Source organism: Emydura macquarii, unplaced genomic scaffold, assembly GCF_026122565.2.
Source record: "Emydura macquarii macquarii isolate MOO-44397 ecotype Brisbane River unplaced genomic scaffold, CSIRO-AGI_Emac_v2 contig_1451, whole genome shotgun sequence".
Classification (NCBI taxonomy): domain Eukaryota; kingdom Metazoa; phylum Chordata; order Testudines; family Chelidae; genus Emydura; species Emydura macquarii.
The window spans coordinates 12,379,060-12,397,152 of NW_027131588.1; the positions used below are offsets into that span (position 1 = coordinate 12,379,060).

An 18,093-nucleotide genomic window follows, 5' to 3' on the forward strand; every position below is an offset into this window, starting at 1 on the left:
AATGGTTAGGGGGCAGAGCCTAATAGTCAAGGGGCGGGGCATCCTGGGGGCAGTGCCGGAAGTCGGGTGACCGGATGGGGCAGGACTGCCTGTGATGGGGCGGGACATAAGTGTACGGGCGCGGGGCCTAAGGGTCAAGGGGGAGGGGCCAGAAGTCAGACAACCGGATGGGGCGGGGCTTCCGGTGACAGGGGAAGATGGGGCAGGGGTTCCACCCCCAGGTGGGCGGGGTTAACATTTGCTTGATGGTAGGCCCCTTGTATTATTTAAGTATGCATCGGCACAGAGGCAGTATTCAAGGTCATCTCCAGTTACACTTAACAGTCCTTTCACTATTAAGAAGTGTCTGTGCAGATCCCCATTCCTGGGGACCGGCCATCACTGATAACGTCCTGGCAGAAGACTGAAGAACATTAGAGCAGAGGTAGTAGCTCTACCTATACTTAAGGTTGCCCATCATTAAGTCCCTGTTTTTATTTGCTCATAACTTCACCAACCTAATAGCTTGGGCTGAAATTGGATAGCTGCCTCAGCTGATCAGTTGGAAAGTTTCACCAAAAATGTTTGGCCCATTTCAGACAAGGAGAACTTTTGTGCTTGCTTTGACGCCTTAGTGTTCTGTTAATGGGCTTTTTATAATTGGAGAACTCTTTGCAGGTGGAGAGAAGTGGGATGGTGTGCCAGATCATCAGAAATGAGGAGAAAAAGCAACAGAAAAGGAACTAGAGGCTTACTGGCTGACAGCGAGGGAGTTGCAATCTGCAGCAGTCAGAGGCAAAGTAGCTGACTGTGCACTGAAGCTGGTTCTTGTTTCCAGATTCAAAAAGGGACAAATACAGAGACAGTATGCAGGAAAAGATTAACCACAAATTCCAGAGTTCAGTGATGACTAGGCAGGTAACTTTTAGAAAAAGGAACCTGAATTTTTCTGCAGCCCTCTCCATCTGTATGAAAGATAGCCTGGAATGTCTGAGTGTCATACTGTGAGCTCATGCCCCGCTGATTATCATAACCCCTCAAGTCTTTTTCAGTCATTCTTCCTCGGATAGAGTTTCCTATTTTGTGTAAGTATGGCCGACATTCTTTGTTCCTAGATGGATACATTTACACTTAACCATATTAAAACATATTTGCTTGCCTCAAGAGGTCAATTAAAGCCATCGTGACTGCATGGGGAAGAAGAAAGGAGCTGAAAGACCTTCAAGATGAATTGCAAAGGCAAAAAATTAAAAAGATGGTGATTTTTACTTCTCATGTATGACCTGGGGAAAAAAATGGTCATCCTCCCCCACACCCATTTTGCTGGAGGACTGAAGTGGGATGTGACATCCCAATTGTGAAGCCCTTACTCTTGCTGGTGAGCTGTTGCTTGGGCAAACAGTCCTATTGGTGTCAATAGGACTTCTTGGGTCAGTAACTGTTGACCAATGATAAGGTGTCTGGCCCAAATAGTTGGAAATTGAATTTGCATCTTTCTCAGCCCACAGCAGAGGGGAAGTCCTTATTGAGACTTGTAGTCTAACTCTCAGACTCAGGAACTGTTGAATTATCTCTTCCCTTACTTATAAATGTTGTATTCTTCTGAATTACCAGAAGTGGATAAAGTTATGCAGAAATGATAGTTTCCTTGTTTTTGGTTAGTCAGAGTGGTGGCATCTGTTTTTCCTGATGTGACAAGTAAATTTAAACTCCAGTTAGGAGAGTAATCATTTTCTGGAGAAGTGGGAGCCTATGTTAGCACCTGAGTTGCGCAAAAGCATTAGCACATTATCTCCGGACATGTGAAATGTGTCAGTATCAAATTGAGCCAGATGATAGCGAGGTCTTGTAGGGCAAAGAATATTCAACACCAGAGTAAAAACATATTTTTTTGAAAAAAAAAGTTTTGTTGAAAACACTTGTAATGTTAAAGTTGTGGATGTTGCTCTGACGCATTTAGGCCTAAACTGTACCGCCTCACTGAGGGATTCAAATGGGCAAATCTTCAGGGAGAAAGACTTCCCAATCCCCACTGAAAAGGGGAATGGAAACCATCTGCTGCAATAACTCCAGCCTAAAAGGACAGAAGGATATGAAGCTCTAATGTCCCCTTCCCTATACTGTGAAAGCAAAGGATGACCAGCAGAGGTGGATCTGCCAACCCAACCCTGCCAACAGAGAGCCATTATGGACAACCATACTGAGAGCCCCTCAAGAGCCAGTAAAGATACTTACATGGGCTCCTGCCATCACTGCTGGCAGGGGACACCATACTGGTACAGCTGTGTCAAACTCCTCCATACATGAGAGGGTCACATGCAGAAGGCTAGATTTTCATTGGTGCTGAGCACCCAAAATTCCAGCTAGAGCCATTGGGAACTTTGGGTGCTTATCACCTATGAAAAATGTTAAGCAAAAGATCCATTGTGCAACTATAGGAGAAAGCTAAATTATGTGGACAGATCTAGGAGGCATGACGACGTATTTAGGTCTCCCCTCTTCTCATCCCAAAGCATCTTTACAGACACAGGGGAAAGGGTGGGTATGTCCTCAGCCCAGTTAAGCTATGCCATGGCTGTTTGTACTTGCATGAGCTTGATGAGAGCTAGCATGAGTATGTGTACATGAGCTGAGAATGTAATGGTTTGTTAGGCCATTTCACACTATCCAGTTCATGGGAATGCTATGTCATAGCCTTCTACGAACAGGTATCAGTGTTTCCACCCAAGTCCACTTGCCTTCCCAGGCTAATGGAGCTTTGACTGCTCTGATTTGAAATCACAGTTTTCCTTTTCCTAGACAAACTTTCTTGCAGAGGCAAAGCAAGCTCAGTCCTCTCTGCTTTGAAAGCAGAATTTCCCTTCTCCTAGATAAGGTTACTACAAGACCCCTTATTTTGTTATATTGGGTGCAATCCATCTAGATTTCCTGAGAACAGGCTATCCCCCCAATACACCACCCAAGGGATGCACCTCTACACCATTATATTCCAGCCTATTTAAATAGACAAGTTTCTTTTTAGCACGTGGTAGCCTAGTTGCAAACTGTATTCCTAAAGTTAGTTGGCAGATTTCCACATAAGGAATAATGAAACCATTCTCGGGTAGATTTTCAAGTGCTGTATCTGAGGTGTATTAGACATACAAGGTGGGTAACAGGTGTCTGAAGAAAAGTTCTGTGTAAGCTCGAAAGCTTGTATCTGTCCCCCAACCAGAAGTTGATCCAATGAAAAGCTATTACCTCACTCACCTTGTGTCTCAAACATCCTGGGACCAACACAGCTACTGCAACACTGCAAACACCAATGGATGGTACCCAGCATGTGTAATTATACATTTAGGTGTGCAAAACAGAATCTTGTATTTTCACTAGATGCTTTGATCTCTCTAAATAATTTCAAATTTCTGAATGTGCCATATTGTGCTGTGTGTCTCAGTCTGAGATTCAACCCTGTGCAGAGGGACAGCACAAGATTTCAGTTATGTGGAGACTTTATACCAGCCTGCTTTGTAAAGGTGAATTTTATCTTAAGTGCATAGTCTTAACAGATACTCTGAGAAAAAGAAAAAAAAACCCACCTCTGCTCTTCAAAAAACTCTGCTCTTCTGCTCTACATTCTATGCCCTTAACTGTTTTGATCTAGTATGGATTGGGGGAATAGACATCGAGAAAGATCTAAGGAATAAACTCATAGTAAGGACTGCAGAGACCATTCTAGATAATATGCTAAAGGACTATATTCTCTTCTGTCTATATGACTAAACACATTTTTTAATATAAAATAGACTTGACAAAATTGTCAATATTATTTTTGTACTTTTAAAGACTCGGAGGAAAATAATTTATGACTGTATTTAAATTTGCCATCCTTGTGCTTCAGTTGCATCAGAAGTCAGTAATACAGGACATAGATAGTTTGTGATCAACAATTCAGTGGAAAAAAGAGTCAGGAAAACCTACAGGGAGCAAGTAGATCAAAAACTTAAATGTCACAAGCATAGAAATTCTCTCATTTTATATACCGTGTTGCTCAATAAGGTAACTTCAGCTTTTGCTTGATTTAACACTCCAAATGTCATGAAAGAAAAGAATATTAATATAGGATTCATACATGAAAATACAATTAGTGTAGGATTTTAGGCTTAGTTAACATTCTAAATGCTGTAAGGTTCATAATCTATTTCAAAGTAGCCAGTTAAGGCATTTGTTTGCCTATTTCAATCAAAATTGTAAGGGTTCTTCCTCCAATTACTTGCTATAATTGGACAAGCTCTTCTCAAGAAAGTCATGACCAGGAAATTCTGGTGAATTTATATTCATGTATAAAATGTCCTCCAATACATTTTAACCTTTCTAATGGATATACTTTTTAGTGCAGCTTTTTGATACAACAATTACTTCCTATTGCTGTTTGATGCAATGAACAATACACGATATGATGGGTAAGAATTTTAGGCTGGTGTCAATTGAGCAATATCACTGTCTGAAAATAGGGTATTTACCCTTTCAGCCTTAGGGAAACTGAGACTCAGTTGTACACTTAACTCCCTGTTCTACCCATCACACAACTCGAATTCCAAAACGGAGCCTCCCCTCTTGTTGTCTGGATTATTACACAATACAGCTGTGTACTGGCAGAAGAAATGCACTCCCAGCTTCACCTTGTCCTAGGGCTTCTAAAGCCTTATCAATAAGATTTGGCAATAATCATTCCTTTGTAACAGGCTTCATGACATCACTTTTATGAAGTGCCATTCAAAATTACACTTCCAGTACTCTTCCAGGAAAACCCTGACCCTCCCAAACTTCTTGCCACCCTCCCTCACAGCTGCCTATTTTGGCTCAAAATCAAACTCTACCCACTTCCCTTGCCTGTGATGACACTGCAGCAGCTATCTGTGTGCTAGCCAGGTGCTGTTTATTCACAGGTCCTCCTCTTTACAAAGAAAACGGTTTGGTCTTCACATCCTGCTTGCTCTCCTAGGAGACTTTGCTGTCAGTCACAAGCTTCCAGTAGAAGGTAGCACCCCCAGAGTGCCTGATCTTCAAGGAGCAAGAACGTTGAGTCCTGTTACACTGCCCTATTAGGACCTAATACAACTCCTATTAGATTGAATGGAAAAGCTCTCACTGAATTTAAATGGGAATTGAATCAGACCCATAGAGGACATTCTTATATATTTCCATAGTAGACAAACGGAATGACCAAGAATGCAATTTGCAACATTTCCTGTAAGCATAACGTATAGTTCTACTCAAACAGTAAAGTATACCCTTCAGGGTGTATTTGAACTGTATGGTGCATAGTACATTTTCTTCACAAATTACTGCTGTAAATGTTACCAGTTCTTTTATTGGCAAAACACTATTTCTCTCTGTGCAAGAATAAGTCTTTGGTTATACTTTATTTTGCAGATTAACATTTGCCTCTCTTGGACGTAAATTCATCATATGAACTGATTTCTGTAATAGTCTAAAATCCTTTTACCATTTAAAAAAATTACATATATAAAAATCCTTAAAGGAACAAGATTTTTTGCATACAAAAATATACCTTAAACACATCGGCTCAGATTCTCCAATGGTGTTAAACTACAATGCATCCACACTGATTTACACCAACTGAGAATCAGGCCTATGAAATTCAGCACCTAAAGAAAGTTATTTTTTTTTTAAAAAACCCACTGTATGCTTCCCTATCAACACACAAAACCACATTTTTAACCAATATTAGGGTCTAATGATTTTATATGCTTTGGCCCAGATCCTGAACATATGGCTCAGCTGAGAGCACGTTTCCCCAATACTGGGACTGGCTAATCACTGGGACATCCCCCAACATAGACTACAGGCACCTCATGGCTGCCCTAATTTATCTGAGCTGTTAACACCCTGGTGCCCCTCAAGACCACTCAGGCCCTCCAGGGTCATCAAGACACAAGGAAACCCAGCCCACACCCGTGCCCCTAGCCAGGCCACCAGTTACAGGAGCTCTACATCACCAGGAGATTCTCCTGTCCTCAAGAGACCCATGAAGTTGGCTTTGTGGCTGCTTTCCACCACCAGAGTGGGCACAAAACATTCAGGGTGGGGAAGAGGTTCTGGCTCTTTCCCTCTGTTTAAACCAAATTGATAGCAATTCCTTTCCCAGTTTCCAATGGCTGTTGCAATATGTAAGACTGAGGTGGTGTTGGTGCCATCCATAATCGGGAACTTTTGAATGTCCCAGTATAAAAGTTATTTCATAGGGATGAACACAGAACATGGTGCATGAGAATTAAAATACATATTTCCTCAGTAATAGCAACCTGAAGTAGTATATTCCCCCCCTCACACACTGCTGAAAAGTTGCCCCATTAAGTGTCTTTGAAGGGATGTTCTAATATCTACTATTCATCTAGCCAGATGCAGCTCTGAAGTTATCTCAGGGCTGATCAGGGCAAATTTCATAAACACCTTTTCATGGATAGATGGAGGATGCCGGTGGGAAGTGTTGGTTATGGGGTAATTGAAATGCAATGTATGTCACAAATCACCGAAGGCCAGTGGTATCATTTTATTATTTCTGCAACAGCAGAGGAAGAACTACTTTTATGCTTTGCCTCAGCTATTTTTACACTATGACATAAAGCATGTCATTCTATCTAGGTGTTCTTCTTTCACGTATTTAAGAAAAATAGTCTCTTTTAAAAATACACACACTGAACAACATGGCTTTGTGCTGGTCAGGTCAGTGGAATGAAAACCTGGTGCTCCTGAATTCTAAACCAGTCTGTTGCCCAAGACCACACAGCAAGTCAAGGTCAATCACTGAGGCCTAAATTGTCAAGAATGTCCACTAATCTTGGGTGCTTCAGATTCCCAACTTGCATCTACAGACATGCTGAGCACCCAGGACTCCAACTGATGCCAAAAGTGATCAGCACTTAAGAAAAAAGAAGCGAAGTGAAAAAAAAGAAATGAAGTGAAAAAGCAAGTTCTAGAAGTATCTCAACCTGGGAAACCAAAACCTGAGTTACTGAAAATTCATAACCACTTTTGAAAAGTAATGTATTGACTTCATTGTATGTAATTCTTATAATAGTAATTATAATTATAATAATTACATATAATAGTAATTTTCCCACTGTACCTCACTGTGGTGATGGGAAGATGGACTTGTTAATGATCTCAAAGGGTTTTGAATGTGTAAAGCATTCAGTGTTATTCTTTTCCCATATTTATACCTTCACTGTTGTAAAAAAAAGGAAACAAAAACAAAGTTAATGGCCTAGTCATATCAATATTAACCTCTGTCCCAAGCCTTGAACACTACAGCAGTTCAGAAGGAGATAGCTATCTGCTGGGATGCAAATGGGGAGCAGAATCTGATGAGGCTCGGTAGATGGTTGATAGAAGGGAAAGCTGCTCTTTGTGGGGAATAACTTATGTGGGAAAGCGTGAGGAAGCTTCAATTGGCAAGAGAAGTCTTTGTATTTCAGAAAGAGACCAGCTGAGGACCTAGTCTCATTTTGGGGAGAACTGGTTTTCTCCATGAAACCTTATGGTCTCGGAGTAGGAGAGCTGTCAGTTCTTGGTGTAACACGCAAAGCAGTCCAAATTTTAAATGAATACACTTCAGCTTTTCCTGTTTGTTGTGAATTAGTTTTCTCATTTGTCATACTGAGGTGTTAAAGCATATCTTCCGCACCCTCCAGAATTACATTAAGACAGCATCTCTGAGAATCATCTATCTTACTAGGATTTCAAGAGGTTTGTCTGGAGTTTTGAAGTATTTTTGTAAAAAAAATGATCTGTTAAAAATGTGGTGGTTGTGCCCAGGAATTAGGCAGTTTTGGGCAGAAATTATTAAAGAGATTAATCTTATGACAAAATGCCAGCTTCAGAGAGATCCCATGACCTACTAGTTTAATGCTCCAGTAGAGGATTGGCATTTTAAAACAGAACCACAAATTGCTTTTTTTTTTTATTGTTAGCAACTAGATTCAATATTGCACACTATTAGAAAAATGTGACTGCTTCTCCCATGGAATTGTGGCAAAGTACAGTATGGCTGGTTCTTGTAATGCAAAGGCTCTCCTGCCAAGGACATGCACAAGGGAAGCACCAAAAAGAGGGTATGTAATTAGAAATTTCATCAGCCATTCTAGCCTACTCAGAGGAGATGGGATTCCCTGGCGGGCAAACCAGAACCGTTATCACAACTACCTAGACTTGATCAGTAGCTCCAACTGGAGCAAAAAAAGGGGGGGGGGAAGAGAGATAAGACAGCCACAACATTTTGGTACACTTCCAACTGCAATTCTCCATATTTACATGATAGGAAACATTACAAGTACAAATGTAAAAACTATACCACCATTACCAAGGCAAGAACGGGCACAGCTGAGCCTTCCTGTAGCCAATTTAACACCTGTAAATTCACTTAGATGGCAAACAAGGATGGTAATGATTTATCCTAATGGAGAGTATCAGTTTCACATTACAAAGGTTATGGCCAAATCCTACATTAGGATACATGTACCATCCAATTAACTTCAACAGAGTTGCAGGAGTTAAAATAAAACAGAATCTGGCTCGATGTTTGATTCCTCTTATGGCTGTACATTTACTGAAATGTCTAAAAGTGTTCCCGTCCTGATCAATGCAAAGAAAAAGGAAAATGAAGTGACTGATACTAAATGCTACTTTGCTTTAAAAAAAAAAAAAACCAAACAAAAAAAAAACAACCCCAAAAAAACAAGTTAGATGAAGAACTAGACAGACATGTAAAAAAGGATTAAGAGCTATTTTAGAAGAGTATCAACCTCTTAAATAAAGAAACTAAACAATATACATTTAGAGGTAACTTTGGATTCCTCAGTTCAGCACTTCTGTTCATTAACCTTAGCAAGGGGACCGTAAGTAGATGGCATTCCAGTCTACTTTTATCAAAGGTCAACCAGACAGGATATTGTCCCAAATTTCCCCTTTCTGGGATTTGTCTTTATATTTAGACTAAATCTAAATAAAAATAAAGTACCCATCCACAAACTCTGAGCACCTGCCAATTGTTTAAAGTTACAAAAATAAATGTTTCACACATACGCACTCTCACTTTCCTCCTGAGCTTGGCTTTCTCTCTGTGGTCTCTCTCTTCCCACACCCTGTTCTCTCTGTCTTAGATAGGAGTACCTCAAGCTTTTATATTTTTGGGTGGCGTTCAAAGGACCCAGCTGGTGAGGCTGTCAGAATGAGTCAGCAAAACAACGTAATTCTGCATCTCTGTGCATGGCCCCAGCATTTAATGTCCTCAGGGGGATCTCTTATGCTAGAATTGGGTCTTATTTAACCTGACCTTTAAACAACTTAGCCTCTTCTAACATGGTTTAATATGTATGATCTTTATATTTGGAGGCTAAAAAAAGATGGGAAAAAAGCTATTTTTAGGTCATTATGTCCATTGTTATCCCTGGGCAGCATATAGTCCTTCAACAGAGGACACATAAAATGATGTAAACCAAGAGAAAGATGAACTCTTCTTTTTCTAACGTTGACTATTTTCATATGTGAAATATTTAGAACCAGATACAACATTCCACAGAGAGCCAGAGGAATAGGTGTGCTTCTCTAAGGAATGAGACAGAACCCTTCATACGATGTGCTACTTTGTGGTGACACAAACTAACAAACACTCTTTAGCTCTTCTACTTTGAAAGTTGTAATATTGAAATGTAGCCCTGAAAATTATTTCTAACCACTAAAGAAGAACACTACTACTGTTATGTGTCAGTGCTCCCCACACCCCGCCAAAGGTGCTTGGGGCAACGTACAACACAAAAGTAAATAGCAGAGTAATGGAACTTACTTTTGGACAGCCACCGTTTTTGCTCGTCTCCCACTCAGTTCCACCCACCATGTGTTATGAAGTTCACATGCTACATATAAACTCAATTAACCTGCAGCAGTAAGTACAGCATTGTCTTCTAGACTTACTGAAGGTGAGACCTGTGCCTTTTTGTCAACTGACTAATAGGGCCATCTGGTTCAGCTCCAGTCTATCATTGTATTAGAAGTATATGAAACAGTCTGAGGCAAAGTTACATAGGCATTTAAGAACACATTTTTCTAAGTATCTGGTTCTGTCTGTTTATGTATGCTCTAAAACAAGTGAGCACAGTAATTCTGAGGTGAACTCTGAAACCTACTGTCATGGTTACAGGCCTATCTGCACCTCTAACCCCTTTTCTTGTCACAGAGTGTTCCCCGCCCCAGCTTTCAGACTTTACGTCTTTACCTTCCTTGAAGTGGAATACCATGAATCTTCCACTCAGACTGGATCCTTGGCTACAGTACAATGTGGACCAAACATGCTTACCCAACAGGTTTGAGACCTGCAGTTCTTCCTTTTGGGAGCTTGTGGCCAGTGAATTAGTGACCAAAACCAGCCTTCTTACACTAAATATTGTTTAACTCTAACATGGACATATGAGCAAAGGATTTTTAAAACAAGAAGTCTACATGCATATGTTACCAAGAATTCCATCTCTGGGGTCTGAGTCTCGATCTCTTCCGCAAGATCACCCCTCACTCCCTACCCTTGTCCATCATGATTCTGTTTGAATCTTATCAGGCTTCTCTCAGCTCATATATTTGGACCTGCTGCTCAAAATTAGTTTGGGGAGCTTCCTAAGGGGACCTGCTACAGCATCAAACAAAAGGCCTTTCCATTGTCTTTCAAGTATTTTCGACAACCCTCTTTGCCATGGAGTGTTTGTTGAAGGATGTCTTATCTCAGGTCCTTGGATTGCCTTCCTGTTAGTTTTCCCAGCAATTGTTTTCCTGTTATTAAACTAAACCAACATTAATACAGTAAACACCCCTTAAAAGCATAAAATATACAGAACAAAGTATTCAAAAGTTATTACAGAGCAACTACAAATCTGTCACACCTATGTCACATCAAAATCATTTACCAGTATTTTTACAGACAGGAAAAGCAAGTGTCAAAAAACCAAAAAAGGCACATTCTGTTGTCCTTACTCGTGTATAGAATAACAGAATCTGTCCCAAAGGGGTTAATTATTTTTGCAAACAAAAAATATTTTTCCTCCATTGGAAATAAGGATCTTGCTATTCAAAATGAAATCCTTATGGAGGTCTAAGTCCAATAATTAAAAAAAAAAAAAAAAGTGAACAGTGTCAGAAATTTTTCCATTTCAGAAAATTGCAGGTGAGATGCTGGCAGACCAGATGCCAGCTCATGCCAAAGCCCCAGATGAATTCATTTGTGTATTAGTATATATCAAAGTAATTGTTAAGTGTATACGTTTAGTTGCTGTTTAAACTTCATGAAAACTAATAGGTTGTTCCTTGCATTGTTTCACTCATCTTTATCCTCTTATAATAGCAAACATTTACATTGCATATTCCCTTGTTACTCAACCTATCAAATAAGAAAGAACTTTGTGAAATGCAAATGAAGAATTTTAACAGAAAAGTGCTAATTTCAAAGTGGTCATTATGCATGATGATCGGACATCAGTGACTCAAAACGCATTCCTCACTCTCCATCAAAAGAAAAGCCCATGTGGGTAGTGATGCTGTCAGCTTGTTTTCTATGAGAAGAAGCTATAAGAAGTTGCACTATTTAGGGAGCTGTCTCCCTGGCATATCAAGTTGACTAAAAACTGCAGGTTTTGAAGTTTTGAAGGGAAAAACCCCCTGCTAAATAAATCCTCCATACCTTGTTGTGGGGTTAAGAAAAAGAATGATCTGAATCTATTTTATGATGGTAAAATTTATTAGGAAAGGGGACAGCCTTCACATCTTTGGACTATCAGAGCAGAAAAAAATGAATGTCTCAACCAGCTTCTTTGGAAAGCAAATTCTATGGATGTTGCAGTTTTAACTTCAAATGCAAATAATGTTACATTGGGTACCAGTGCCCACTAGCTACTGTATGTGGTAAAAGTAAATCAGAGCAATATGAATGCATATAATGTTAGATGGAGACTGGTAGGCAGAGTGAATGTCACTGGCTTTTAGGAAGAAGGGGACAATTCTGTACAAAACATTCATCTCAAACCAGTACAAAAGGCATATCATCTTGTGCTTAAACAAAGTATTTTGGAAAGGAATTGAATTCACACTACTATTCTGACCTAAACATAGAGGGCAAGATCTTCAATTACTGAGGACTGGGGTACCTTCAGTGGTGTCAATTAATTTAGTGTGCAACAGCTGAGACTCTGACCCATGATGTTTCATTGTCTGTTAAGTTTTAGAGTCAACCAAATGGTGTGTATTCTGTAGGATTAGAATGATTTAGATTTTCAAACTGGATCTGGGTTTCTTAAAAAAAAAAAAAAAAAAAGGCCCACCTCAAACCCATGGCATTTATTTGGGCCATTTTCAGTCTATTTGTCAATTCTAATTTTGAAGAGGAGATTTGCCTCTGGGAGGAAGTAGATCACGGTTAAAATGCTTTCTTTTGATAAATTTTGATCATTATTTATACAGGTTTTCCATAATGCTTTGCAGACAAAATAAATGACAAGAACCTTCCATTGACAGGCACTTTCTTGCTTGTTTTCTCTGGAACACATTTGCATTCTACTGCTCCATTGAGAACAAGCGTGATCAGAAGGTCAGAGAAATCTATAAAAGCAATAAAGTGATTTTATTGTTATTTATACTGCATCACAGACGTACAAAGATTTACTGTAGTGAAAGATACAAATAAAAGCAGAAAACAAGGTCCTCTGGCCTAAACAGCTTATCACCTAAACTCACTAGATCTGTATAAACTGGGCACACAATTCATGTACATTTAGGATCTCTCATACAGATAAAAGAATGCTACTTTAGATAATTTTTATGCTGGCTGTACCTTCCTGCTATGCTGCAGCTGTATGGCCTACTGTCTCTTCAAAGGCATATGGTAATGAATCACTGTAGAACTAGAATATCTGGGTACATCTGCCAGTACATACTAGTGAAGAGAAAGGAAATCATGCCTTAGAATCAATAGCCCCCAAGCCTTAGTGATTAACCGCCTAAAGTACCCTCTATAGGATGGCATTGCACACGAAGCTGACCAAATTCCAACATCTCAGTATCAACTATCTGGCTTTGATTTGTGATTTATTGAGAGGGGAGGGTAGACTAATAAACTGCGAACACACAACGTTTGTCAAGTGCTTTTAGCTTTTGCTATTCTCATTTAGAGCAAACATCATAATGAAGGGATCAACCTCGTTGATGATAAAGGAGCAATACGCGGAGAAAAAGAAAAATAATTTAGGATGCAGATCTGATACTTAAAATCATCTACTTAGACAAGAGTGTTGTCTGCTAGTTACAGGAAGTGCTGGGATGCCTATCCTGGATTGGTGACTTTATAACAGTCTACAAGTACCTATGGAGGATGAGATTTCCGATAGTAGAGGCTCTTTAATCTGGGGGGGGGGGGGGAGGGGGGGGAGAAGGTATAATAAGATCCCAAAAGTTAGAAGCTGAAACTAGACAAAATTCAGACTAGAAATGAAGTGCCCATTTTTAAGTGAATATAATCAACTATTCGTACAACTTGTGTAGGGACATGGTGGATTCTCTGTAACTTGAAGAAGCTTAAGTCAAGACCGGATGTCTTTCTAAAACATCTGCTATAGTGCAAACAGAAGTTACAGGCTTGATCCAGAAGTTAGTGGGTGAGGTTCTATGGCCTGTGTTATGCAAGAGATCAGACTAGAGGACTGTAATAGTCCCTTCTGGATTTAAAATTCAAATACATCTATTTTCAATTCTGTCAGTCACTTGTTGCCTGACTGTTGGCAAGTCAATTAACCATTCTCTGTGCCTCAGTCTCCCATTTGCACAGTGAGATAATACCCAATTTTCAAAAGTGCTTTCAGATCCTCAAATGAAAGACAGCCGGTAGGGTTCAGTATTGTTGTGGACGCTCAGAAACTGTAAGGGATTGGGTGTATATTGATGAGATGTGGGTGGCCTAACAACTTTCTAGTTACTTTTCCAACATTTATTTTTTTCTGAAAAGAGAGTAAGGGCATTCCATAAACACAACATATCCCAGAAGTATTTGAAGCACCTCAACACATTTTTAGTTTATATTACCTATCTGTGACCTCACTACAGGGACCAGTTAAAATGGAGTTACTGTATTAACGTCAGCATGCACAAAGAAGGCAGATTCTTGACAGAGTCTGGCCACAAGTTAGAGGCATCAACCCAAACCTAAGGCAAAGCTCTCAGAGAGGAAGGGACAGAAAAAGCACAGAATGTCATGGGCACGCTTGTTCACATGGTCTCTTAATTCTATACAAAATACCATCTTCAAAGGGGGTAAGCCACCCGACCACATTAGTGATCTGTTACTCACAAGAGCCCCATTATGAAAAGGGGTACACCATCAGGTCATATGTGATTATATTAAGGTCCCAGTTCTGAGATTCTGACACTGAATAATACCTTACTGCAGCAGTAGACCCATTGAAATAAATGGGACTGGAGGTAGAGGAAAGTACTACACAATGGATGAAATCCTGGCCTTTGATTTCCATGGGGCAAGACACCCACTGACTTCAGGAGGCAGGATTTCACACAAGGCAGGTAAGGGTGATGGACTCTAGACCTAAGGCTGCATGGTTAAAGGACTCAAAAGTCAGGAAAGGAACATAGTAAGCTTGCCTGAAGCACCTCACAGTTGTCAAGTCAAAACCAAATTTCACTGGAATGCTGAAAACCACTTCTCAATATTTCCAAAACAGTTTTCAGCTTTCTATTCCAGCCACTTGAATTCTAGAGATGTTTTACAAAACAGGCTTCGAGGGAGGAGGAAGGGTGACTGCTACAAGGTTTTCAGAAAATGACTAAACCGTTTTTACCAATATTTTTTGTAAGAACATTCACATTCGGGCAGAGTCCAAAGTTGGACAATTGTCACCAGGTTCTGAGTATAGCTGAGTGAATAATTGATTTTTCAGTGTAGTGGCTGACACAAAAAAAATCCAGAATTCAGTTCATTTTGTACAAAAGCTGATATCTACCCCATCAACCTTGCCAAAAGAAAAAGACAATCCTGAAAGAGGTTCTATTCAGGTTGAATAGAACATTTTGAATCAACAATTTCTTTAAAAAATGTGTTCCAAAACAAAAAAGTGTTGAAATTATTTTTTTAAAAAAAGTCAAAAGAAAAGGTTTCAACATCTCCAATCTTTTTTCCAGTTTTGTTTTTGGCCAAAAACTATTCACCAAATGCACAAATAGTTTTGGTGCCCCAAAATGCATTTTTTTAAAGGCCAAATTTGCTATTCACAGGGGAAAAAAAAAGAAAAAAAAAGAAGAAGTCACCCAGGTTGACTTCTGATCATCTAAAAAGAGGTTGCTGTTCCTGCAGATTGCTAGAAGAATAAATGGTAAACACGCGGTAATCCTGCAATATACTTTAAAGTTACTTTGATTGGAGTTAGAAAATGTTTTTAAACTAACATGAAAAAATACTAAGAAGGCAAGTGACCAGAGGCTTATTTTTAATTTTTCCAACATGAAACACAATTTTAGGTGTTACAGAATTACTCCTTCTGTTAATATCCTGTCTGTATCTGTCAGAGCTAGCAAGCAAACAAGTTATACCGTGAATTAGTTTCACCACTAAAAATAAATAAATAAATAAAATAGATCTGAGTGATACTTGTTATTAATGTCTCTCTTCCCACCCCATCAAAGACTTGAATGGCAATTGAATCTTTCCCATCTTTTCAGTAAAGAAGTTTGGATCCAAATTCTGGGATTTTTACTAGACTCTTTTGATCAGAAAAAATAGAATAAAAATCTGGAACAGAAACAAGAACTCATGCAGATTATAGGAATATTCTGATAGTTGCAAGTCCTTTGGTATAAACTTTTGTAAGATACTAGTAAAGCTACTTAGTAGGTCCCAACCCCATAGAAAGGCAAACAAGGTTGAGTCTTGTCAACTGCCACATTTTCATATTTGAGTAATAACCACCCTTTATTGAACCATTCAGAGGACAAATGACAATGTTTTTTTTTCCTAGCTGCACATAATTTAATGGGCAATAACCATTAGGTAACAGAAAATCATCTGCCCTTTTACACCATGTTCACATGAGGTTTTGCCATCATTTCAGCTGGGCCCATCTTTCTGAAGGCAAGAGCCTCAGTATAGGTTTGTTCCTCTTTTGGCAGTGGTACTGGTGCAGTTCCGCTGTGCAAAAAGGGGCCTGGATCTCAGGGTGCACGTCACTTGCAAAGACATTAAGCACTGCTTCGACAACTCCCTCCATAGCTGCACACTAGCAGTAGGCTGGGAAGAGTGGGTAGTGAATGCACTCCTATGCTGATCCTGCAATCTTCCTTTTTAGGGGAAGGTGCTTAAAGATCGCAGCTGCTTTAACCCACTGACCGACTGAGAGAAGACATACAAGAGAGAATCCTGGCTCCACTGAAACCAATGGGAGTTTTGCAATTGACTTAAAATATCATGCAGTAAAGTGACAGCCATTCATATTGTGAATAATGGTGGCACAGGTTGCCCAGACTGAGACGGTTTAAAGAGTGCTGTACATAGACCACCATTTGTGACCTGGGAATTAAAAGTAGTTTTTAGTTTTGTAAATAATTTTAATAAAATCTCAGCTGTTTCCATTTAAATATATGTTTTCTATGAAGTTAACATTTTAAAAAGGGAAAAAATGGACTGTAGAAATGGGCATGGGTTTGCTCTTATATAAGCCTGATCCAAACACCATTAAAGATAGTAAAAAGAACCCCCATTGACTTTAGTGGGTTTTTGAATCAAGCCATACATGCTCCAGATAGCTGACTGCAAACCAGCCCTCTGGTGGCTCATTGCAGATGCATACACATGGGAATCAGTTAAGGATGAGGCCAAAAAAATAAAGCTTCATAGATCTTCTGGTTCCTTCCCACCTCTACCATAGGAAGGTCACTAACAGCAAGGTGGTCAATTCAGCTTTTAAACTCTGAATCTACAGTCAGATTCAGGCTATCAGACATGTATGCCCACATGCCATCATAATGAAATCAATGGTGATCTACACCAACAAGGGGCTGCCTGGGTAGATTCAACTACAAGACTGGGATCACTGTTGGGACCATTCTCCATGGACTGGCTCTGTTCCTAATCCAGTCTCTAGGAGCAGGATTTCTTTTTGTGGAACTCCCAGACAAGTTACCAAGGCTGGGTGCATGGTAGAAGATTTGAACACCAGTGCAGTGATACTGTTATCACAAAGATATTATCTAATTGGTGTTATATTGCCAGGTTACTACTGGGTAACGTGAGTACATAAATATTGGGTGCTACGGAGCCTTTGTTCTCATGCAACACTACATATATTGTCCAGGATGTTAGCAATATTATTAATGAAAATTTTTGAGGGGGAGGGGAAAGAAGAAATGCTGAATAGTTCTAGGTTTTGCCAACCCAAAAATGTTGTTTTTTGGTAAAGCATCATGAAATAGCATTTTTCATATAGAAAAAACCCACAGAATTCCAAAGTTGCATATGTTTCAATATTAAAATAGAGCTGTCAAAAACCAAAAATGTCAATAAAAACTAAAACAAAGATTATTGTTTTTTAATACAATTATGAAAATTTCCCCTCAAAATGGACATATTTTTGCCAAAAAGATTCTCAAACTTGTCTGTTTTCATTTCATTTCCTCCTCCTCCTCCCCATCCCCTCAAAGATTGCTCAAAATGTGAAATCCTCAGATTTCCAAGTTTTCTATTTTTGTTGCAAACATTGTGCCCAGCCTTATTAGTCCAGGCATCGGGCAACAATTTCATTTGAGCACATTACATTCAACTATAAATTGTCATGCTTTGTCTCAGTGCACTGACCTTATTTTCTCATTCTGTTGCCAGAGACTAATAATCTGTAACAAAGCTTTGTCTCCTACATACCGAAGAGGGGAAATTACTAACGAGGAAATTGACCGGAGCCGTTGCTCACTCACCCAAGCTTTGTGCTATTATTGAAAGTGTGACCACTGTCAGAAAAGTGCCTACCTTATATAAAAATGGCACTTTCTGATTCAGTGATTCTGCTCCCACTGTATATTCAA

The 18,093-nt window shown here is 39.5% G+C and overlaps 1 protein-coding gene across 8 annotated transcripts in view; it reads right to left on the bottom strand.

The window, feature by feature from the left end:
- The window catches only part of LINGO2 (leucine rich repeat and Ig domain containing 2), an 805,515-nt gene that overhangs the window by 679,690 nt on the left and 107,732 nt on the right, over positions 1–18,093 (bottom strand). The gene's annotated exons all lie outside the window — the stretch shown is intronic.